The sequence below is a fragment of the Pseudophryne corroboree genome, chromosome 8 (genome assembly GCF_028390025.1).
Source record: "Pseudophryne corroboree isolate aPseCor3 chromosome 8, aPseCor3.hap2, whole genome shotgun sequence".
Lineage (NCBI taxonomy): Eukaryota > Metazoa > Chordata > Amphibia > Anura > Myobatrachidae > Pseudophryne > Pseudophryne corroboree.
The window spans coordinates 191219011-191244923 of record NC_086451.1 but is presented as its reverse complement, the minus strand read 5'-3'; the positions used below and the strand labels follow the sequence as shown (position 1 = coordinate 191244923).

Sequence of the window (25913 nt, the reverse complement as noted above, 5' to 3'; positions counted from 1 at the left end):
CCGTCCACTTTATCTCCATCCAAGGCTTAGTAAATAGACCCCTTTGTCCCTTATCCCTTGCCTCCTGAGGCTCTGCCCATTCCTGCTTCTGTTCCTATAATTTGATTCCAGCCAAGCCAGCTCTGTGGGGTGATCCATGAATATGAAGAGACAACAACCTCAAGCTAACAAAGATAAGGATCTATGGAGTGACGGGTATATTTATTTATTATTTCTCTTATGTCCTAGATCAGAGGTTCTCAAACTCAGTCCTCGGGGGCCCACACAGTGCATGTTTTGCAGGTCTCCTCACAGAATCACAAGTGAAATTATTAGCTCCACCTGTGGACCTTTTAAAATGTGTCAGTGAGTAATTAATACACCTGTGCATCTGCTGGGTTACCTGCAAAACATGCACTGTGTGGGCCCACGAGGACCAAGTTTGAGAACCTCTGTCCTAGAGGATGCTGGGGTCCACATTAGTACCACACAGGTCCTTTGGGAGCCACTGGCACTTTAAGAGTTTAATAGTGTGGGTTGGCTACTCCCTCTATGCTCCTCCTACCAGACTTCAGTTTCGAAAATGTGCCCAGAGGAGCCGGTCACAGCTAGGGGAGCTCCTAGGAGTTTTCTAGTTTTTTTTTTTTTTTTTTTTTTCTAAGAGTGTTAGGTACAGGAAGGCTGCTGGCAACAGCCTCCCTGCTTCATGGGACTTAGGGGTGGAGTAGGAACTAACTCTAGAAGTTAATGGTTCTCTATCTCCGGTGACAGGACACTGAGCTCCTGAGGGTGCTGATCGCAAGCCGACGAGGCGACCGATCACTCCCGCAGCACAGCTGCCAGCCCCTAAAAGAGCCATAAGAAAGAAGAGTGGGGAGTACAGCGCTGGCGTCCTGGTTAGCGGGTCACCGGCGGGAATGGCGGCACAAGGCTGGGAGCGCAGCTCTGGCAGGCTGCGCTCCATGAAGGCTCAGCAACATGTATATGTAGACTCTGCTGAGGGGCGTCCTGGGCCAGTGCAATCACCCTAGCACTGGTAAATACAGCTAACAAGACGGTGACAGGGAGCGCTGAACCCCACATAACTCCAGTTGCTGCGGTACCAGGGTGTTATAGACAGGGGGGAGAGTGTAGTTAGTACTATTCAACCTATTAAGGTTGATTACTCAGCGCCGGGCTTTTATCATAATAATTGCCATCAGGGGAGCTGTGTGGCTGGCTCCTTATACACTGTAACACTCTGAAGGGGGAAACTATGTCTGACATTTTCCTGTATTTGTGTGTAAGTGTATATATCCACATTACCATGTCTAAGGGCTCTGTATCATGTGCTGCAGAGTGTGTATCTTCTTCTGTGGAGTCTATTCAATGTACTCAGGTCTGCAATGTGCTTTACCAGCCTTCTAAATCCGAACCCCCATGGGTGGATTCTTTAAGGGGAATGATTTCCCAGATTTCATCAAGGATGTCACATAATGAGAAAGAGACACAGTTTTTGAGAAAATCTGTAGAGGGGTTGCAGCATTCAGCTCCCACTACTTCCTCTAATATCCCACCTACATATAAAAAAAAATGTACACTTGCCCAGATAATACAAGTTGATACTGATATCGACTCTGATACAGGGGACGGTGATGGGGATATGCAGGGGGGTGATGCATCCCTTGCTAAGGGGTTGCAGCTAATGATTGAAGCCATTAGGGATGTTTTACATATTTCTGAGAAGGTTCCTGAACAAGTAGAGAAGTCTTATTTTACGGAAAATAGGAAATCTTCGCTCACCTTCCCTGCTTCTAAGGAGTTAAGCTCTTTATTTGAAAAATCCTGGGAAAACCCAGAGAAAAAAATCCAGATGCCTAAAAGAATTCTCATTGCTTTCCCATTCCCTGTGGAGGATAGAAAGAAGTGGGAAAACCCACCTATAGTAGATGCTTCTGTATCTAGATTGTCTAAAAGGTGGTTTTACTTGTCCCTGGTTCAACCGCCCTGATAGAGCCGGCTGACCGCAAGATTGAGACTACGCTCAAATCTCTATACAGTGCTACAGGCGTGGCTTTAAGGCCCACTATTGCTTGTACGTGGATTTCTAAAGCCATAGCCAACTGGTCAGACACATTACTAGAGGACTTAGATACTATAGATAGGTGTGACATTGAATTGTTTTTGCGTCACATAGAGGATTCTGCAGGTTTCATGATGGAGGCCATGAAGAACCTTGGCATGCTGAATGCGAGGGCTACTTCCATGGCAGTCTCGGCAGGCAGAGGACTCTGGCTATGCCAATGGACTGCGGATGCAGAATCCAAGAAAAGTGTGTAGAACCTACCCTTCACAGGACAGGCTCTGTTTAGGGACGCATTGGATGTGTGGATCTCCACGGCAACTGCGGGTAAGTCAACCTTTCTCCCCTCAGCAGCTCCGCCGACTAGGAAATCTTATCCTACGTCTACACTGCAGTCCTTTCAGACTTCAAAATTTAAAAAATCCAAATCCCCTTCCACCTTCTTTAGGGGTGGTCAGGAAATTCAGAAAACCTGCACCAATAGGTTCTCAGGAACAGAAACCAGGTTCTCCTTCCTCAAAATCTTCTGCATGACGGTGGGCCTCCCAGCCTGGAGATCGGGCAGGTGGGAGCGAGACTAAAAAATTCAGTCACATCTGGGCGTCATCAGAACTGGACCCGTGGATGACAGACATTGTTACCCAGGGCTACAGACTGGAGTTTCAGGAACTCCCACCTCACAGATTCTTCAAATCAAGCTTACCAGTTTCGCTGACGGAAAGGGCTATCCTACAGGAAGCCATTCAAAAATTGGTCCAAACAAATGTCATTGTTCCAGTTCCACCTCACCTAAGACACAAGGGTTATTACTCAAACCTATTTGTGGTGCCGAAACCGGGCGGTTTGGTAAGGCCGATTTTATACCTAAAGTCATTGAACCCCTACTTGAGAAGATTCAAATTCAAGATGGAGTCTCTGAGAGCGGTAATCTCAGGTCTGGAAGAGAGGGAATTCCTAGTATCCCTGAATATCAAGGATGCATACCTTCACATTCCGATCTGGCCGCCTCACCAGGCTTATCTCCAATTTGCGCTCCTGAATTGTCACTATCCATTCCAGGCACTGCCTTTTGGCCTCTCCATAGCACCGAGGGTGTTCACCAAGGTCATGGCAGAGATGATGCTACCCCACCGCAGGCAAGGAGTGAACATAGTTCCATATCTAGACGATCTGCTGCTAAAAGCATCTTCCAGGGAGAGGTTGTTGCAGAGTATTGCTCTCTCATCTCGACTACTCCAGAATCATAGGTGGATCCTGAACCTTCCAAAGTCACATTTGGAGCCAACAAGGAGACTACCCTTTCTGGGGATGATACTCAACACGGAAGTGCAGAGAGTGTTTCTACCGGTGGAGAAAGCATTGGTGATCCAATCAATGGTACGGGATGTCCTGAAACCAGCCCGCGTATCGGTTCATCAGTGCATTCATCTTCTGGGGAAGATGGTAGCCTCCTATGAGGCTCTTCAGTACGAAAGATTCCATGCGAGATCCTTCCAACTGGATCTTCTAGACAAACAGTTGGGATCGCATCTTCACATGCACCAGCGGATACACCTGTCGCCGAAAGCCAAAATTTCACTCCTCTGGTGGCTGCAAACTTTTCACATACTCGAGGGTCCTAGGTTCGGGATTCAGTATTGGATCCTTCTAACCATGGTTGCAAGTCTCAGAGGTTGGGGAGCGGTCACCCAAGGGAAAAAGTTCCAAGGAAGGTGGTCAAGCCTGGAATCCATCCTTCCAATAAACATTCTGGAACTAAGGGCCATATACAACAGCCGTCTACAAACGGTGCATCTTCTGCAAATTCAGGCCATTCAGGTCCAGTCGGACAATGTAACGGCAGTGTCCTACATAAACCGACAGGGTGGAACGAAGAGCAGAGTGGCAATGTCAATCCTCCTCTGGGCAGAAAAGCATGCAGTGACGCTATCAGCGATCTTCATTCCGGGAGTGGACAGCTGGGAAGCGGACTTCCTCAGCAGACACTATCTCCATCCAGGAGAATGGGGCCTCCACCCCGAGATGTACGCAGAAGTGACAAGCCAATGGGGTGTACCTCAGATAGACATGATGGCAATAACAAGAAGCTTCGGGGGTACTGATCGAGGTCGAGAGACGCACTGGTAACTCCGTGGGTGTTCCAGTTTATGGGTTTTGTCCACTTCGGCTCATCCCAAGGATTCTAAAATTGATAAAAAGAACAAGAGTTCAGGCGATCCTCATTGCTCCGACCCGGCCAAGGAGGGCTTGGTACGCGGATCTTCTGGAATTACTGCTGGAGGATACGAGGCCTCTTCCTCTTCGCTAGGACCTTCTGCAACAGGGTCCATTCGCCTATCAAGACTTACCGCGGCTGCGTTTGACGGCATAGAGGTTGAACGTCAAATCTTAGCTCGGAAGTGCATTCCTAAAAAGGTCATTCCTACCCTGATACAGGTTAGGAAGGGGCTAACGTCAAAGCATTACCATCGGATTTGGAAAAACTATGTGTCTTGGTGTGAATCCAAGAAGTTTCCAATGGTGGAGTGTCAACTGGGACGGTTTCTCCTCTTTCTGCAAGCAGGTGTGGATGTGGGCCTACGCTTGGGCTCCATACAAGTCAAGATTTCGGCCTTGTCCATTTTCTTCCAGAAACAATTGGCTGCCCTCCCTGAGGTTCAGACATTCTTGAAAGGGGTTCTGCACATCCAACCCCCCTTTGTACCTCCTACGGCACCTTGGGATCTTAATTGGGGGCATTGTCATGCAAGAGCCCCTACTTAATTTTCCATGAAGATAGAGCTGAGCTCAGAACGCGTCAGCAATTTCTTCCAAAGGTTGCGTCAGCTTTTTATATCAACCAACCTATTGTGGTGCCAGTGGCTACTGACTCCTCAATTACCTCCAAAGTCCTTGGATGTGGTGAGGGCTTTGAAAATTTATGTGAAGAGCACTTCTCGTCACAGGAAGTCGGACGCTCTATTTGTCCTTTATGATCCCAACAAGGTTGGGTGTACTGCTTCTAAGCAGACGATTTCTCGCTGGATCAGGTTTACTATCCAGCATGCTTATTCTACGCAGGCTTGCCATCTCCAAAATCCGTTAAGGCCCACTCTACTTGTAAAGTCTGTTCTTCCTGGGCGGCTGCCCAGGGTGTCTCGACTTTACAACTTTGCCGAGCAGCTACTTGGTCAGGGTCAAATACGGTTGCTAAGTTCTACAAGTTTGATACTTTTGCTTCTGAGGACCTTCAGTTTGGTCACTCAGTTCTGCAGGAACCTCAGCACTCTCCCTCCTGTACTGGGAGCTTTGGTACATCCCCATGGTACTAATGTGGACCCCAGCATCCTATAAGACGTAAGGGAAATAGATTTTAATTACCTACTGGTAAATCCTTTTCTCGTAGTCCGTAGAGGATGCTGGGCGCCCGCCCAGTGCTTCATATTCCTGCATTGTTACTTGGTTAAGTTTGTTGGTTCAGCCGTTGCTGAATCGTTCCACTTTGGTTAGATTGGCTTTCCTTTTTGTTATGTGTGAGCTGGTGTGAATCTCACCACTATCTGTGTATTTACTTCTCTCGAAGTATGTCCATCTCCTCGGGCACAGTTTCTAGACTGAGTCTGGTAGGTGGGGCATAGAGGTAGGAGCCAGCCCACACTCTTAAACTCTTAAAGTGCCAGTGGCTCCCAAAGGACCTGTCTAAACCCCATGCTACTAATGTGGACCCCAGCATCCTCTACGGACTACGAGTAAAGGATTTACCGGTAGGTAATTAAAATCCTATTTTTTATTTATTAACAGTTTCGTATATAACACAGCAAATTCCGTTTCGCTTCTTTTTATTGTTATATAGGGTTTGGGGGAATATATTGATGTTGCCCGGGAGTATATTAGTGTTATCATGAGGTTGGTAGGTAAGTAGGTGGGTTGGTTAATAATATGTGCCCAAATGTATTAAGCCTTAACAAGAGAAAGAATGGAGATGGATAAAGAGTGATAAATGACCAGGCAATCAGGTTCCTAACTGCCATGTCACTGGCTGTGTTTGAAAAATTACAGGAACTGGTTGGCTGGTCATTTATCACTCTTTATCCATCTCCCCTTTATCTCTTGTTAAAGCTTACTACATTGGGCCATTGTGTGCGATGTATTAGATACTAATGTTGTATTGAGGTATACAGTTATATTTACTGAAGTTATTTGGGGATAGTATAGTGTGTGTGTGTGTGTGTAGTAATGTTTACCATGTACATGCAGAGCACATGGGATTCATTTAATATATACACACACACGTTAAACACATGCACACATACACTCCTCTCTAGTCTGTAAGTAGATTCGGTTGACGTCTACTACGCATATGCAGATGTCTGGGGAAATGGTGTGGGGGGCATTTTCCCAGTGATTTTCCCTCAGGCGCGTGCGCAAATGAAAGGGAACGTACTATTTTTCACAGTGTGGTAAATATTGAAGAACATGAGTTCAGGGCGTGCTGTGTGGGCTCAGGGTGTTTCAGTTTGGGTCTTTTAAACAATTGGATAGATGAGCTTCCTCTTGCAGGATTTTCCTACAATTCTGTTGATAAATGTTTTGCCAAAGGTGCATAAATGTTTGATCAAGCCTCCTGAGAGGTCCATTATATCTTCAAGGGAATCCTTGTGCCAGACTCTTTCACAGTATGTGGACTTTTATTTTCAACCAGAAGTTCAGTCCACACCTTTCTTTATTTAAGATACCTCTTTTTGAATAAATTGAAACTGATTGGTCAGCCTCATTATATATGCATACTGGTGACCTTAGATGTCACTAGTTTCTACACTTGCATTAATCATACTGATGGTATTCAGCCACGAGAAATGTGGTTAATTCCAGTCCACAGTATGAAGGTCCGTCAATAGAATTTTTGATGCTTCTTCTGGACTTTATTCTACATAAGAATTATTTTTTATTTCAAAATTATTTTTATTTATAGTTAAAAAGGACTGCGATGTGGTCAAATGTGGCCCCTTCGTCTGCAAATCTTTTTATGTTTGCGTTTGAAAAAGTCCATATTATGGCAGATCCTGTTTTTTCTTCCTTCATGAAATCTTATGTTCAGTTCATTGATGACCTGTTCATGCTGTAGACTGGGTTCACTTGCACCTATGATTTTGATTCCATCAAGTTTTTAGATGTCAGTTTAAGTACAATATGGGTTCTTTTTGTACAGAGGTCATTAGGAAACCAATAGATAAAAACACCTTACTGCTGGCCTCCAGTTTCCATCCTCAGCCATTAAAGAAAATACTACCCTTTTCACAACTGATACGGGTAACAAAGGTTACCTCGGATGAACGGCTGCTACCAGGAGCTCTTGCTAATATGGGCAATAAGTTTGTTGAAAGGGGATATGAGCCCAAGGAGATTAAGGATGCTGTCTAAACATTGGTCGTGATGAGTTGCTTAGACCTACGACTAGAGATACTGAGATGGAACGTTTTCTTTTCTCCAGTACCTATTCAAATACATTGGGGGTGACAAGAAGAGCGATATCTAAACACTGGCACATTTCACAATCAGATCCAATTATGGGTGAATTTAGCAAAAACTTACCATTGTTTGTTCTGTTACAAACGGAGTTCGAACTTAAAAGACCAAATCACCTATTCGGATATTAGTCCAGCACCAGAATGAGGAAACAGTTGGCTTAAATTAAAGCTGGGGGCACACAAATGTGATTCCTGTGTTAACTGCAGAACATGCATACAAGCAATAGCTTTCCTCATCCATCAAAGGGTACTGTTTGCGCCATCGTATGACATGTGAAACAAGATATGTGGTTTACTTGCTCTTTTGTCCCTGCAACAAACTGTATGTGTAAAAGACATTAAGAATGCTGAAGGAGCGCATAGCTCTTCATTGCACTTCTATCAAAAAAGCATTCAGCAAAGTTGAAAACTCAAACTCAACACCTGTGGCTAAACATTTTGTTCATTATGGACATAGCATAAAAAGACCTCCAATTCCTGCCCATTGATTATATACCCCCATTGAAGAGAGGAGGGGATAGACATAAATTGCTTCCACAACAAAAATGTCACTTAATTTGTCGTTTTAATGCTCTGGCTCCTTTTGGGCTAAACGAGGAGTTCTCTTTTGCACCGTTTTTGTTATTATAGCATCGTTTTGTGACATTTTGATGATATTTATTTATAATGGGTGCATGTGGACTGTGACCTGCTGGTTCATATGGTTATTTAATATGTTCTTTCCTGTACATTGTATGTAGATCCACCACGTTTTTATGTCATTTTTTTAATGTCAATTTCTGCAGCAGGGTACATTGTGTTCCACAGGGAAACATCGGGGTGTAGAGTGGATCTTGATCCAGAGGCACCAACAGGTTAAAGCTTTAGGCTGTCACAGGATGCATTGGGGCCTCCTTTATAAACCCGCCTCCAGACACTGAGAGCCCAGTTTCGAGTTGGTGCCTGCAGGAGTAGGTCACTTAACAGGTGGGCTGCACAGGGCAGCCCTGAAAAGCTTTTCAACTAAGACGATTTCTTCAAGGGCTGTCAACACTGTATGTCAGGGTTGCAGCTCCATCACCTCCCAAGCGGCATCGCACACTCCCGCGGCTCAGATCCCGGGTACTTGGCATCCTGGCTTAGGCACACAGTCGCAGACTGCTCTCCTGGATCGCGTGTCTGCTATTGGGAGGAGGTAAGAGGGACCCGCTATTAAATTGCGTTCCGTCCACGGTCTAGCGAGACGGGTCACGGCGCTGGCGTGGACACTGTCCCAGAGCAGGGACGTCTGAGTACAGGTTGGGTGTACTAACATCCCTTTTAAAAAGGCTCACAATCCCCGGGGTGGAAGTCCAGAATAGGGGAAGCGGCACTTGACCTGTTGCCCCGGCCCAGGGCACCATCTCCTCGTAGATTTCCCACCCTGGAGCTTCCTCACACTCTCCTCCACTCCCTGACTGAGACACTGGGCGCCATCTTCTAAGCATAGCTGCGGCTGGTCTCCGGGACTGCAGGGCAAGGTCTTCCTTGTAAAGCCGCCTGTATACAGCGCTGAGCCTTTACAATCACTTAAGTATCCTACATGTCTTATTACAGACAGGGTTAGTTGAGAAAGAGTGTACCTATTACAGAATATATTGTACGAGTATTCTAATATATCCTTCGGTCACTGACCGCGCCATGATATATATTAATATATACACATACTGTATATGCTACTCCAGTGCAGCTTTATTGTGATAATTTCTGCATTGCCTGTGACTGTGTGTGCCTGTATCTGCTGTGTGGTTTCACTCTCTGAGTTTCCCAGATATAACGGTCACCATATTCTGTACCCTAAGGGACTAGATATGTCTGGGTCCGCTCGTGTCATACACCTCCTAGTCAGTCCTGAGCTGTGTTCACCAATCTGCTGGGTACTCTGGTGGAACACCTTACGCACCCTGTGAGACCACCTGTGCCACTACAGCCACAAATTGTCCCTATGGTTAATCTGCCTTTGGCGGAAAATTTATTTAACCAGTTGCAGCAATTAAATCAGTCTTTGTTTAGACAAAAATCCACCTTAGGTCACTCCCCTGTCTCTGGGTCCTCTAAGCGGGCTGCTTCCTCTAAGCGGGCTGCTTCCTCCTCACAATCCACATACCTCTCTGATGTTTCGTCTGAAGAGGAGGGGGAGCATATGGTCCTGTCAGACACTGAATCAGATATTTCTTATGAGGATTCTCCCTTGCAGATTGATGTTCCTGCTCTGGTTGTTGCTATTAAGCAAATCCTACAAATGTCTGATGATGAGGATTGCACTACTGTGGCAAAGAAAACTGATAAGTTTAAACGGCAGAAGGTGGTTAAAAATATGTTACCCCATTCTGACCATTTAGTGGACATTAGACTGGAACCCTGGTCTCCTCCAGGGAAGAAATCCCCTCTAAACAGACCTTGGCTCGCTATCCTCTTCCTGCAGAGTTATGTAACAAGTGGGAAAATTCACCGCTGGTGGATTCTCACGTAACCTGCCTCGTGGTGTCGTCCACTCTACCAGTCACCACTGTCACTTCAAGGAAGGAATCGACAGATAAGCGTGTGGAGAGATACCTGAAATCTATTTATGTACTCCCTAACACGGCCAAGGCATTGATTACGTCTGTCCTGGCTCGCGGTATTCTGGGGTTGAGGTCATGGAAGGTGGACCTAGACTCCAAAAAGACCTTGGAGGTATTACCCTTCAATGGGGACTTTTTGTTTGGTGAAGACCTGAATAAAATTGTTTCTGAAATAGCAGCTGCTAAGACTGCTTTTCTCCCAAATACTAATCCATCTGCACAGAATGCAAAAGGTACCACCTTTCGTTCCTTATGGCCTCAAGGGAAAGCAAAAGGTCAGGTATACCCGGCTATCTCGTGCTCCCAAAACCACAAAGCCCAAGGCCAAACAATCCTGGGCTGCCCGTCAGCCTGCTTCTAGAAAAGACAAGCCTGCTGCATGACAGGACGTGCCTCCCCCTGAGGGACCCCAGGTTGGGAGGCAGACTTCTACAGTTCACCCAGGTCTGGTTAAAGACCACTTCACATGCATGGGTGCTGGAAGTTGTCTCTCACGGGTATGCACCATGGTTCTACCTTCAGATCCATTAAAGGCGCAAGCTTTGCAAATGAGTCGGTTCTCTCCTGAGTACAGGAGTGGTTGTGCCGGTACCTCGGTCACAGAGAAGCAGACCGTTATAACTCTACCCTGTTTCTAGTCCCGAAACCCAATGTGTCTTTCCGGCCTATGCTCAATCTCATTTCTCTGAACAAGTTTGTGAGAGTGTCCAGGTTTTGTATGGAAACCCTGCGCTCAATTGTACTGGCTATGGAACCCGGAGACTATATGGTATCCCTGGATATACAGGATGCATACCGGCATATACCTATTGCCATGTCGCATCAGCAGTTTCTGCGGTTTGCCATTGGCAACCTCCACTATCAATTCCACACAATGCCATTTAGATTGGCTACGGCTCCTCGGATCTTCACCAAGGTTATGACGGCACATCGCCATGGAGTCAGAATCCTGATGTACCTAGATGACCACCTGGCGAATTCCCACGGTGTCCTCCTCAGTCATCTGCAACTGACGGTAACCTTCCTGCAAGCCCACGGATGCCAAGTGGAAGAAGTCCTCTCTGGTCCCAGCTCAGACCATGTGCACCTGGGGGCACTCCTGTTCACACACAGCCAGCGTCTGTTTCTGTTTCCAGAAAAAGTCCTGAAGCTGCAGGACAGGATAGGATGCTTCCTTTGTCGCCCCAGAGTGTCAGTACACTCGGCAATGCAAGTACTTAGCCTGATGGTGTCGGCATTTGACATACTCCATTTCATTCCCGCCTTCTACAGAGGTAAATCCTTTCCAAGTGGGACGGCCTACCTCAGCGGATGAGATCTCAGATGATCACTTTGACTCCGGAGGTTCGTCTGTCGCTGACCTGGTAGTTACAGAATGTGCAATTGAGCAGAAGCCGTCCAGTCTGGATCCCCGACTGAGTCCTACTGACAGCGGACACCAGTCTGAAGGGATGGGGCGCGGTGTTGGCACAACACTCTTTTCAGGGTCGCTGGACCAAGGAGGAATCACTCCTCCCGATAAACATTCTGGAGCGCTCTCTCTCACCCTGCCTCTAGTACAGAACAGGCCTGTTCAAGTAAGGTCAGACAACGCCACCATGGTGGCATACATAAACCAACAAGGCTGCACTCGCATCCACATGGCAATGATAGAAGTGTCAAAATTCCTTAGTTGGGCGGAATGCCATCTGCCAGCAATATCGGCGGTGTTCATTCCAGGCGTCCTGAACTAGGAAGTGGACTTCCTCAGTCACCAGGACGTGCACGCCGGAGATTGGAGTCTTCATCCAGAAGTCTTTCAACTCCTAGTGGACAGGTGGGGACTAACAGATGTAGACCTGATGGCGCCTTGACACAGTTACAAGGTTCCATTGTTTGGATCTCAGATCAGGGATCCTCAGGCAGCGTTTGTGGACGCACTAGCAATTCCATGGAACTTTCGATTGCCCTACATGTTTCCTCCAGTGTCACTTCTTCCCAGGGTCCTACGGAAGTTCAAGCAAGAAGGAAGATCGCTACTTCTAATCGCTCCACCATGGCCCAGACGGCATTGGTTCTCCGACCTGCAGGGTCTGTCGACTGGGCGTCCCCTTCTACTTCCTCAGCGGCCAGACCTCCTCGTACAGGGCCCTTGTGTCTATGCAGACCTGGCCAGACTGGCTTTGATGGCGTGGCTCTTTAAGCATCACTCCTGAAGGCCAAAGAATTCTCTGAAGAGGTTATCCAAATTATGTTGAAGGCACGCAAACCGGCATCTGCCCGGATTTATTACAGGGTCTGGAATTCTTACTTCACCTGGTATGCTGATAAAAATTATGATGCATACAGATTCAGAACATCCAGAATTCTGGCTCTTCTGCAACAAGGCCTAGCTTTAGGCCTTCGTCTGGCCTCCCACAAGGTTCACGTATCATCTGCCTAGTCGATATGGTTTCAGAGAAAAATTGCGCCTATACTTGATGTTCATACCTTCACTCAGGGTGTCCTTTGGATTCAACCTCCCTATGTCCCTCCGGTGGTTCCGTGGGATCTGACTGTTGTACTGAATGCCCTGCAAGAGTCTCCATTTGAACCTCTTGAGTCGGTGGAACTTAAATGCCTCCCGGCCAAGGTTCTGTTCTTGCTGGCTATTGCCTCTGCAAGAAGTGTGTTGGACTTAGGCTCCTTGTCCTGTTGTCCACCCTTTCTGATATTTCACCATGACTGGGCAGTTCTACGAACTTGCCCAGGTTATTTGCCTAAGGCGGTGTCATCTTTTCACCTTAACCAAGAGATTGTGGTTCCGGCCTTTATCTCTTTGTACTTGTCTCCCCAAAGAATGTTCTTTGGTTGAGATTAGGGCTCTCCGTATTTATGTGGAGAGGACTGCCTCTATCAGGAGGTCAGATACCCTTTTTGTCCTGTTTGGTTTCCACAATCGTGGCTGGCCTGCGAATAAGCAAACCTTGGCCAGATTGATTAAAATGGTGATTGCAGAAGCTTATTCAGAGGCTAGACTCCCAGCTCCTGCTGCTATTAATGCCCATTCCGCTCGGTCTGTTGGCCCTTCTTGGGCGGCCCACCGTGGCGCGTCCCCTGAACTATTGTTCAAGGCCGCTACGTGGTCTTCAGTGAACACGTTTCTTAGGTTCTATACCTTTGATACTTTTGCCTCCCAGGATGCTTCCTTTGGACGCCGGATTCTCATATCTGCTAAAGCGTGTTCCCTTCCTTGAGGAACTACTTTAGGACATTAGGACATCTCTGATGTTTCCCTGTGGAACACAATGTACCCTGCTGCAGAAAAGGAGTGTTATGGTAGACTTACCATGGTTAAATCTCTTTCTGCGAGGTACATTTGGTTCCACAGGGCGCCCACCCTGACGCACCTAACTTTTATGTTTTTGTATGGCATTAGCCGCGGCTCCCTCCTCCTGTCATGAGAATGTGGTTCTATGTGACTAACATCTGCCTTCTCTTGCCTGCTCCTACATTGGACTGGTTAACGAAACTGAGCTCTCAGTGCCTAGAGGCGGGGTTATAGAGGAGGCCCCAATGCATCTTGGGACAGCCTAAAGCTTTAGCCTGTTTGTGCCTCTGGATCAAGATCCACTGTACACCTCAATGTTTCCCTGTGGAACCCAATATACCTCGCAGAAAGAGTGTTAACCACGGTAAGTCTACCGTAACACTCCCTTTTTTTTTTTTTTTTTTTGTAGTGTGTTTTTTGATTGATTTTTGCACTGCTGCAACCAGGTAATTGCCGCCCACAGGGGAGGGGGGATTTGCTGTGCAGGGTTATATTTATATTGGGACTAGCAAGGTCCCTAAGGCTTAAAGCACTGTATATCATTCAAACAGTACACACTATGTTGGTTTTTATTTCTGTTTTACATGTTCCAAAAGTGTCATCAGACTGAAGCAGTTTCCCAAGGAAGCTAAGTCAATCCTTTTAAATCTGCACGTTGCACTTTTCACACAGTGAATTTTATACATAGTAATTCCTAATTTTAGAATATCTTTAAACACCATTAGGCGCTCTTTTGCACTTCATTTTTATATATATATATATATATATATATATATATATATATATATAGTCCCACAATGGTGTGGCACTCGGCTGGGTAAATGAACAATAAACTAGTCAGGTCTTACTAAGACCTGACTGGTTTATTGTTCATTTACCCAGCTGAGTGCCACACCATTGTGGAACTATATTTATACATTGGTATATGTGGAGGCACCGGCGCAGTTATTGGAGTCTTCGTGGAGTGCCGGTCTGAAATTGCTGTGTATATATATATATATATATATATATATACATAGCATATTAAACATGCATACACACACACATATATATATATATATATATATATGTGTATATATATATATATATATATATATATATACACACACACAGTACATGTATATATACACATGTATATATATCGTGTGTGTGTGTTTATATGTATGTATATACATGTGTATATATATATATGCATGCACATGGATATATACTGTATGTACTATAATTAAAATAAAGCATACTTTTATTAAGCACTTACAAGTGCCACCAGGAAGACAGCAGGCTGCAGAGGACGCTAGACAGCCATTAATAATACTCATGCAGCCAAAAAATAAATAAATAATTATTTCCTTTTTTTTTTGGTGGAGGGGGGGTTTCTGGGTGCTCGGAAACCCCCCCTGGGTGCGCCACTGCGCGCCATTACAGGGGGTGGGGCTTCACCTCAGAATTGCTTGTAACACTCATTTGGCGCCATTTACTCCTCACAGAGACGCCGGAGCGCTGATCCTACAGGCTGCTTCTCCTCACACATCGCTGATACAAGTACCAGGGTGTTATAGAAGGGGAGGGGAGCACATCATTTTTTTAAGTCTGCGGGCTTCACATTGGATAAAAAGCGCTGTTTTGGTATATATGTATATTCATTGTATGTAATACATATAGGGCACGTGGTGTAAACTGGCAATCCCCTCTGGGTCTCTCTGACAGACTTTGGGTAGATCTGTCCCCAATAGATCCCCTGTGTGTGAGTGGTGTGACTGTATACGTGTGTAACATGTCTAGAGAAAGTTCTTCCCCAGAGGAAACCATTTTGGAGGCACAAGAGTGTTCTGAGCCTGTGTGGGTGTGAAAGCTGCAGAGTAATATGTAAATTCTCTGAGTCTGAACAAAAGACAAAGCTAGGCAGTCTGTGAAGGATACTCTGTTTGCTGATTCCTCCACGTCACCCACTCGGGACCCCTCCTGTTCCCAGAAAAGGTCTCTGACCCAAAATATGCAAATTGCACTGACACAGATTCCGACAATGGAGATTTGAGGGGGGTAGACCCCAAACTGGCTAAGAGCATTCACAATTGCACTGACACAGATTCCGACAATGGAGATTTGAGGGGGGTAGACCCCAAACTGGCTAAGAGCATTCAATGTATGATAGTCACTATAAAAGAGATGTTGGAATTTCTTTTAAATTAAATAAAAAAACAGGTGGTGACTTTTCCTTCGTCTAAGGATAGCGTACCCTTTCCCTGAAGAGGATAGGCGTAAGTGGGAGTCACCCCCAATGATAGACACCTCAGTCTCTAGGTTGTCAAAGAAAATCATTTTACCTGCCCCAGGGTCAGCTTCATTAAAAGAACCTGCTGACCGCAAATTAGAGACGACTTTAAAGTCCATCTATGTTGCTACGGGTACGTTACTCAGGCCCGCAATTGCGTCTGCGTGGATAGGTAAGGCAATGGAAAAGTGGGCAGACAATTTAATTGTTAATATTGACACGGTCGATAAAGATGATATGCTGCAACTTCTAGGTCATATCAAAGATTCTGCAGGTTACTTGGTTGCGGCTATGAAGGACATGGCTTCCTGTGCTCAAGGGCCTCTACTATGGCGATTTCAGCCGCAGGGCGCTCTGGATCCGCCAATGGAATGCTGATGCTGAATTCAAAAGAAATATTGGGCGCTCCCCTACAATGGTGAGGCCATAATATCAACTATTTCTTCCGTCGGAAGCTACGCCGGCTAAAAAATAAATAAAAAATATATCATTCTCATACTATGCAGTCCTTTCGGCCCAACAAGTACAAAAAGGCTAAGACTACCCCTTTTGTCACAAAAAGGAGAGGAAAAGGTAGAAAATCTACAACACCGTCAAGCTCCCCGGAGCAGAAGTCAGCAACTACTTCTGCAAAAGCCACAGCATGACGCTGGGGCTCCTCTGCGGGAGTGTGATCGGGTGGGGGCACGTCTATTATATTTCTGCCAGGTCTGGCTTCACTCAGACCTGGATCCTTGGGTATTACAGATAGTATCCCAAGGTTACAGGTTGGAATTTCAAGACCTTCCCCCATGCCGATTTTTCAAATCAGCCTTGCCAGTTTCTGCTCAGGATGGCACAAATGTCCTGAACGCAATACACAAATTATGTCAAGACAAAATAATTGCCTTGGTTCATGCCGAACAAAGAAACCAAGGTTTTTTTTATTCAAGCCTGTTTGTGGTGCCGAAGCCGGATGGCTTGGTCAGACCAATTTTAAACCTAATATCTCTGAATCTTTATTTGAAAAGGTTCAAATTCAAGATGGAATCCTTGAGAGAGGTGATTTCCAGCTTGGAAGAAAAGGAATTTCTGGTGTCTGTCCACATCAAGGATGCTTACTTGCATGTCCCCATTTACCCGCCACATCAAGCATACCTGAGGTTTGCGGTTCAGGATTGCCACTACCAATTTCAGACATTACCGTTCGGGCTCTCCACGGCTCCGAGAATATTCACCAAGGTGATGGCGGAGATGATAGTTCTCCTTCGCAAACAAGGAGTCGACATATTTCCATACTTGGACGATCTCCTCATAAAAGGGAGATCCAGAGACAAGCTACTCCAGAACATAGCATTGTCCCCGAAGGTGCTTCAACAGCACGGTTGGATCATCTACTTAACAAAATCGCAGTTGAAACCGACAATGAGATTATCATTTTTGGGAATGATACTGGACACCGAGATACAGAGAGTATTTCTACCGGTAGAAAAGGCTCAGGAGATCCAGAGCATGGTCAAACAACGTTTGAGACCAACAACAGTATCAATTCATCAGTGCATTCGCCTGTTGGGGAAAATGGTAGCGGCTTACGAGGCGCTACAATATGGCCGATTCCATTCCATTGTCTTCCAGTGGGACCTACTGGACAAGTGATCCGGGTCTCATCTCCACATGCATCAAAGGATAACCTTTTCAGCGAAAGCCAGATTTTCACTCCTGTGGTGGCTACAAATTTCTCACCACCTGGAGGGACGCAGGTTCGGGATTCAGGCCTGGATCCTGGTGACCACGGATGCAACTCTCTGAGGATGGGGAGCAGTCAGGCAAGGCGAAAGCTTCCAAGGAAGATGGTCAAGTTAAGAAACTCGCCTTCACATAAACATTCTGGAGTTGAGAGCTGTGTACAAAAGGGATCCGGTCTGAAGATCGACAATGTTTAGGTCGACCACTATAGGTCGACAGTCACTAGGTCGACATGGATGGAAGGTCGACAGGGTTTCTAGGTCGACATGTGCTAGGTCGACAGGTCTAAAGGTCGACATGAGGTTTTTTTTTTAAAAATTGGGGGGGGGGATTTTTTCATACTTAACGATCCACGTGGACTACGATTGGAACGGTAAAGTGAGCGAAGCGGCAGCGGAGCGAAGGCACCATGCCCGAAGCATGGATCCCGGTCACTTTACGAAGAAAACGACACCTAAAAAATCCTCATGTCGACCTTTAGACCTGTCGACCTAAACATTGTCGACCTAGACACTGTCGATAAAACGAACCACACCCGTACAAAAGTCTTCATCAAGTGGCACACCTTCCACGTCATCCCATACAGATCCAGTCAGACAATGTAACGGCAGTAGCTTACATAAACCGTCGAGGTGGAACAAAAAGCAGAGCAACAATGGGCAGAAAGACATGCAAAAGCTCTGTCAGCAATTTTCATTCCGGGAGTGGACAACTGGGAAGCAGACTTCCTCAGCAGACACGATCTCCATCCAGGAGAATGGGGCCTCCACCCAGAAGTCTTTGCGGAGGTGGCAAGTTGTTGGGGTGTTCCTCAACAAGAAGTTTCAGAAATATTGGTCCAGGTCAAGAGACCCACAAGCAATAGCAATAGATGCACTGGTGACCCAGTGGGTGTTTCGGTTGGTGTATCTGTTCCCTCCACTTCCACTTATTGCAAAAGTTCTCAAGATCATCAGAAGAACAGAAGTTTGAGCAATACTCATTGCTCCAGACTGACCAAGGAGGGCTTGGTATCCAGATCTTCAAGAGTTATTAATGGAAGATCCACGGCCTCTTCCTCTTCGCGAGGACCTGTTTCAGCAGGGGCCGTTTATCAGGACTTACCGCGGTTGCGTTTGACAGCATGGCTGTTGAGCGCCAGATCCTAGCCCGTAAGGGTATTCCCAATGAAGTCATTTCCACACTTATTCTGGCCAGGAAAGGGGTAAAGTCCAAACATTACCATCGTATTTGGAGAAAATATGTATCTTGGTGTGTATCCAAGAAGTCTCCTGCGGTGGAGTTTCAATTAGGACGACTTCTCCTATTTCTACAGGCAGGTGTGGATGCTGGATTGAGATTAGGATCTATCAAGGTTCAGATTTCGGCCTTGTTAGTTTTCTTTCAGAAACAATTGGCTTCTCTTCCTGAGGTCCAGACGTTCGTGAAATGGGTTCTGTGCATCCAACCTCCCTTTGTGCCTCCTGCGGCGCCATGGGATCTTAATGTGCTGTTGCAGTTCCTTAAATCGGACTGTTTTGAGCCTCTGCAAGAGGTGGAGTTAAAGTTCTCACTTGAAAAGTGGTCATGCTGTTGACCTTGGCTTCAGGCAGACGAGTGTCTGAGTTAGGAGCTCTGTCACAGAGTCCTTATTTGAAATTTCATGAAGATAGGGCTGAACTGAGAACACGTCAGCACTTTCTTCCGAAGGTTGTGTTTTCTTTTCATATCAACCAACCAGTGGTGGTGCCAGTAGCTTCTGACACCTCAGCTGTCTCAAAGTCCTTGGATGTCATCAGAGCGCTGAGGACTTATGTTGCAAGAATGGCTTGGATAAGGAAAACAGAATCTCTGTTTATCGTCTATGACCCCAACAAGATGGCGGTCCTGCTTCTAAGCAGACTATTGCGCGCTGGATCAGAAATACCATTCAGCACGCTGATTCCACGGCAGGATTGCCGTTACCGACTTTGGTAAAAGCTCACTCTACAAGGAAAGTGGGTTTGTCCTGGGTGGCTGCCCGGGGGGTCTCGGCTTTGTAAATCTACCGAGCAGCTACTTGGTTGTGTGCAAACACATTTGATAAGTTTTATAAGTTTGACACCTTAGCTGCTGACGGCCTTCAATTTGGTCAGTCAGTTCTGCAGGAACATTAGCATTTTCCACCCGTACTGGGAGCTTTGGTATCTCCCCATGGTACATCCTCTAGGACATAAGAGAAAATAGGGTTTTAATTACCTGCCGGTAAATCCTTTTCTCGTAGTCCATAGTGGATGCTGGGCGCCCGCCCAGTGCTCATTTTTCCTGCTGATTACGTTTATCTTTCTGCACATTTTTTTCATGTGTTCAGTTGTTAACAGCTGTTGCTGTTGCGTTATGCATGCTGGTTGGCATGACTTATGTTTAAGGCCATTTTAGCCGACATGTTGTTTATGAATGGTGTGAGCTGGTGTGAATCTCGCCACAAGTTTAATAGTAATTCCTCTTTCGATAATGTCCGTCTCCTCGGGCACAGTTCCTATACTGAGGTCTGGAGGAGGGGCATAGAGGGTGAAGCCAGTTCACACTGTTGAAAAGTCTTTAAGTGCCGAAGTCTCCTGCAGAACCGTCTATACCCCACGTGGTACTAAAATGGACCCCAGCATCCTCTACGAACTACGAGAAAAGGATTTACCGGCAGGTAATTAAAATCCTATTTTTCTCTCACTGAGCAACTGAATACGTTTAAACCTCTTATATAAGGTAATGCAGTAATATGTTCTCCTACATACTTGAAATGTATTTGTAGATGATTATGTGCTCATATTGCTCATTATACAAATGTATAACCTGTGACTGATTGCCGCTGTGATTGCTGACTTTACTATAATTCTGTCAGTTCTCTGTGTATTTTGATCCTCAATGATGGTGCAAAGCAGGGTGAGGTCGGATTGTATGTCACTTTAACAAATTTGAAAGTGATTACAGTCATAAATTATGTAGTAACACTGTACAGGTGTGTGATTTATTTATCATGTCTAAGAGCGGCAAGGGTGCGGAAAATACGCTCTCCACAGCAGCACCAACACTCATGTCATGCTGTCTTGCAAAGCAGAGTTAACCTCTCAGGTTCTGGTTTAAAATGGATTATGTGCAAATTGTTTTAGCTTTCACCAAAGCCTCTTGAATAATCAAAGGCAGGCACGGGTTCAAGATGAATCCCCATGGGCTACTTTTGCACAGACATTATCCAGTATAGCTGAGCGGTTAATGCCAGCTTCTGTACCAGGGATAGGTTATACTGTTAACCCTTACATGCAGCATTCCACCTTGGGTTATTACATCCAGCAGGGGAAGTGGCAGCCTTTCAACAGAAACAGGCTGAAAGGCCGGTGGTAAGTAAATCACATAGACATGAAGCAACATCTTCACAGTCTACACATGTTTCAGATAAAGGGCTCATCATCACACTCCGGGTCTGCATATGGGGACAAGGAGGAAATTCTCAGCTCAGTGGATATATCTGAGCTAATTAGGGCAATGAAAGCCATTTTATCCTTTGAACAGGCAGCAGAGCTTGTGTTAAAATCTAAGGCACCTGTGTTATACGTCCCAAAACAGTTAGGACTGAGTTTCCTGGGTCAGAACAGCTGATGAAAATTATTCAAAAGGCTTTGGGTTACGCCAAGTAAGAAGTTTAGAATTCCAAGGAAATGGAATTCCAATTATCCTCTTCCGGCTGGGTACTGTTTAAAAAGGGAGGTAGATCCCAATGTAGATACGCATGTCATTAGATAGGTGTGAAAATCCACATTACCTGATGTCACGGATAGGAGTGTCGATGGTTTTGTAAAAAAAAACATTTTTTCCTTGTCTTGGGCAATCATAAGACCAGCCGTGGCTTCAGCCTGGATGGCGAAAGCAGTGGCAGCCTGGGCTGATGCATTGGAGGAGGATCTTTCAGTGGCATCTACAGAGTAAAAATCCCATATTGCACATATCAAACAGGCGGCAACGTTTATAGAAGCAGCCTTGGATATGGGTACAACTGCCTCTCAGGCTTCAGCAGTAGCAGCTCGCAGAGCAGTTTGGCTACGTACATGGAAAGCTGACTCAGAATTCAGGAAGGTTCTGGAGTCTTTGGCTTTTTTACTGGAGATATTCTTTTTGGTAAAGAGTTAAACAGTATTTTGGAGTCAGAAGCAGACTCCAAGAAAGTGCAGTTTCCTTCCACACAAAAAGGGTGATTGCAAACCATTCCAATCCAAAAAGTCTGGTAAGACTAAAAAGCATTGGACTACCGGAGGACCGGCTCCAGATCAGAAGATAAGCCATCAGCCTGATGGTGCGGGCCTTCACCTGGGGAACCCCAGGGTGGGAGGCCGACTTCTTCAGTTTTCACAGATTTGGTAGCAGTCTACCACAGATGCCTGGGTGCAAGAAGAAGTATTTCACGGTTATGCATTTACTTTCAAGAAACACCCTCCTCAAAGGTTTTTTTGTACCAGCCCATGGCTTTGCAAGAGGTAGTTCAGCAGTTGCTTCAGTCAGGAGGAATAATCCAGTTTCTCCTGCACAACGAGGACAGGGTTAATTACAACCTAGTTCTAGTCCAGAAGCCAAATGGGTCATTCCAGCCCATTCTCGATCTCAAAGTGCTCAACTAATACATTGGGTGCCTCGTGTTCATATGGAGACTTTCTCCAGCAGGGTCCACAGGATAATAAATGGGATATGATGGAGCGACAGTGGATTGGCACCAAACAATCACAAGCTTTCAGTCCTCCCAGGATGCATATATCTCCGCCCACTGGCTCAGGCAAATAATTTTTTTTGTTTGGTGCGGCAGGAGCCGGACCATGGTCACAGGGCTGCTGTTGTTTGGCAGCCCTAAGCTTTATTAATTTATTTTTATAGTCTTACTATGCTTTCTGAGTGATCTTTGCTAACAGCGTCTTACACGCATATTGGAAAGAGTCGCTCCAACAACTCTCCACCGGCTCGCAACAACGCTTACCAACGGTACAAGTGCTGTCTCGACGGGAGTCTGTGTCGGATATACTAGCAGGTCCAGCAGACATTACCAGACTGTGGCCAGAGCACGGGAAGAAGGTAAGGCATCGGTTCCACTTAGTAGAGGAATAACGGACACAGCCGCACTGTATTGGGAGGAGACTACCAAACACCACGGGTGCTCCAGCGCTAGGCCATAAGGATCATAAGGCACCAGGAGTAGCATGAGGCTGCGTTCCCTAGGGTTGATGTCAGCAATGGGGAGTCAGATGCTCTCTTGGTCACCCCTCCCCCCCAGTTCATGACCAGTTTTCGTCGGTCTCCCGCCATGAACTGATTGCCTCACTTCTATCTCAGACGCTACCATGAGGGTTCTCGGTCGCAGCATAGGCCGCTGCGTCTGTGTACACTAAGCACTACCGCGAGGAGGTGTGACCGGTGCGTCTGCTTGCACAGTGCGTCTGTGTTCACTAAATGTTCCCAGAGCGGCAGTGTACACTAGTAGCATCTGGATCCGCTCAGCGTTCGCTTACGTATTGATCGATCCTGGAAGTTGGGCGAGTCTCCCTGTATCCCACTCTACTGAGTACAGGTTATACAGCCCTAAATTTCTGTCTTCTTTTTGTCAGTATGAATAGTTAACTTTAGTGCCTATTGCATATGAGTCTGTGTACATTACTGTGGTTTTCTTCGCAATGAATCTGGATACATTAAAGATCTGTATAGAACAGAATTCAGTAATATGTACTCCTACATAATTTGAAATGTGTTTGTAGTTGATAATATGCTCATATGACTAATATATAACATGTGACTGACTGCTAGTGTGATTGCTGACCTAATATAAATGATTGTCGGTTGATCTTCTAATCCTCAATGCAGGTGCATGGGAGGGTCACTTTGATATCACTTTAGAAAAGTAAAGTGGTTACAATCACAAATTGTGTAGTATACTGTGAAAGTGCTGATTATTTATCATGTCTAAGAGCGGTAAACGTGCACCAACACTCGTATATTGTTTGCAAAAACTGTATTATCCTTTATGATCTGGTACAGGACTGTTTATATGTAAAATGGTTTGCTGTTTAGCATATTACATCCCTGATCTACATCAGGTAGAGATAGACCCAATGGGGCGATGTTTGCACAGACCTTGTCCAGTTTAGCTGAAAAGTTAATTCTTACAGCTTCAGTACCAGGAATAGGGTGCACTCTTAACCCATACATGCACCTCACTACCTAAGGTATATCCTCAACAGCTTCTCCAATAAGACAAGCTGATGAACCGAATGTAAATAAATCATAGACTTCACAGGCTACACGTGATAATCATCAGATGATGAAAGCTCTATATATACGAAGAACAGGTAAAAGGTATCAGCTAAATGAATAAGCTGAATAAATGAGAGCAGAAAAGGCTAGTCTGTCAATAGAGGCAGCAGAGCCGGGGTTAAAAATAAGGCACCTGTGTTTAAACGTCCCAAAAAAAGGGCCTCCTCACGAGGGCAGAATTCAAGGAAAAGGTTTGGGTTACACCCAATAAAATAGAATTTTACCGGTAAATGGGATTCCAATATCCTTTTCCAGCTGCGGACTGTTTAAAATAGGAAAGTGCCTCCCAAAATAGATACGCATGTCATTGATAGTGCAAAAATCTATATGGCCTCTGCCGTCAAAAGAGGAATGGTTTTCAAAAAATAAACCATATTATCTTTGTCTGGGACAGTCATAAGGCCAGCCATGACTTCATCTTGCAATCTACGGCCACACCACGCTGGATAGGCCCAATCTCACTAGATCTTGGAAGCTAAGCAGTGTTCGGCCTGGTTAGTTCTTGGATAGGAGACCACCTTGGAATACCAGGTGCTGTAGGTACACTGGGCTGAGGTACTGGAAAACAGGTTTTTCAGCGCCTGCAAGGGAGCAAGAATCCCATATAACTCATATGGACACTAATGTTCTAGGACATCAGCATTAACAATAGCTGCTCGCAGAGCAGTTTGGCTTACATACATGGAAAGCTGATTCAGAATCAAAAAAGGTTCTGGAAACTTTGTCTTGGCTGGAAGTTTCTGTTTGGGAAGGAGTTAACAGTTATTCTGGAGTCAGAAACAGACTCCAAGAAGGTCACGTTTCCTTAAACATATAACCCCAAACCTAGGGGTCCGGTTTCGGCCTTGTCGGTCATAAAGGAACGTAACAGCCCCAGGAGGGCCAGTTTCCAGACCAGAAGGGGGCCGACTTCTTCAATTTGCACAGATGGGTGCAAGAAGCGGTATCTCTAGGTTATGCTTTCCCTTCTAGAAGCATCCTCCTCGAAGGTTCTTCTGTTTCAGCCCGTCTCGGGTAGAGGCGTAGGCAAGGGATTTGCATGAAGCAGTTCAGAAATGGCTTTTTTCAGGAATAGTCATTCCGGTAACCCATGCACAATGGGGGAGTTTACTCCAACCTCGGTCAAAAAGGATCCTTCGCCCCATTCTCAATCTCAAAAAGTCTAAACAGATAAATTTGGGTACCACGGTTCACATGGAGACCTGGCACTCCATAGTTGGTGGGGAGCCAGTAGATTACATAGTATTCCTGGATAAGTCAGGAATCTTACATTCAGGCTCCTATAGCACTGTTCATCAGTGTTATCTCAAGGTTTACCATCCTTCAGCAACATTTCAGTTTTTGGCCTTACCGTTTGGGTTAGTCACAGTCCCAGAGTAATTACCAAAATGATTATGGCAGTTTATCTCCACTAGCAGGGGATTAGAAAATTGCCATACCTTGACCACCTTTTTATCCTGGTACAAATACAGGAAGGGTTTCTGTCTCATCTACAACACAATAACTTGTCTGCAGAGGCACGGGTGGTTCATAAATTGTCAAAATCATCTCGGGTTTCGTAACAACGGATGACTCACGGTGGGGCTGTACTGAATTAACATTTGCAGAAAATAGTTACCTCGGAACAAGATATCCAAGGCAAAGTTAGGGGAGTTGTTACATAGTCAAACAATATCAATTCACGCAGCAATGCGAATGATGGGTTTAATGGTGTCAACAATAGACATGGTGGAGTGTGCGCAGTTCCACTCAAGACCTCTCCTGCGTTTGTTTCCATCTAGAGCCGCATCACACTGGATATGCCCTATCTCATTTGATGTTGGAAGTTAAGCAGTGTTGTGCCTGTTTAAATTCTCTGATAGGAGACCACGTGTGAATACCAAGTGGTGTTGGTAGGCCAGATGGACAATGCACATACAAGTATGTGGTACTGGCAGGAAAAGTAAGAAAGGCAGTAGCCGGGGGGCTACAGACGTTCCATCTTGACCAGGGTACACCCTTTTGGATATCAGGTTGGGAGGTCCTGACAACAAAATGCCAATCTTCAGGGCTGTGGTGGCCATTGTCCGGAAGAATATGATTCCGGGGACTATGGACCACAAAAGAAAGTTGCCTGCTAATAAACCTGTTAGCACTTCGGGCCATACACTGGGTCCTGATTCAGGCACGGAACACTCCTAAAGGAAAACCGGTC

The 25913-nt window shown here is 45.7% G+C and overlaps 1 protein-coding gene and 1 pseudogene across 12 annotated transcripts in view; both read left to right on the top strand.

The window, feature by feature from the left end:
- The window catches only part of PHKA1 (phosphorylase kinase regulatory subunit alpha 1), an 828488-nt gene that overhangs the window by 702407 nt on the left and 100168 nt on the right, over positions 1-25913 (top strand). The gene's annotated exons all lie outside the window — the stretch shown is intronic.
- On the top strand, positions 24144-24262 carry LOC134952480 (5S ribosomal RNA; annotated as a pseudogene).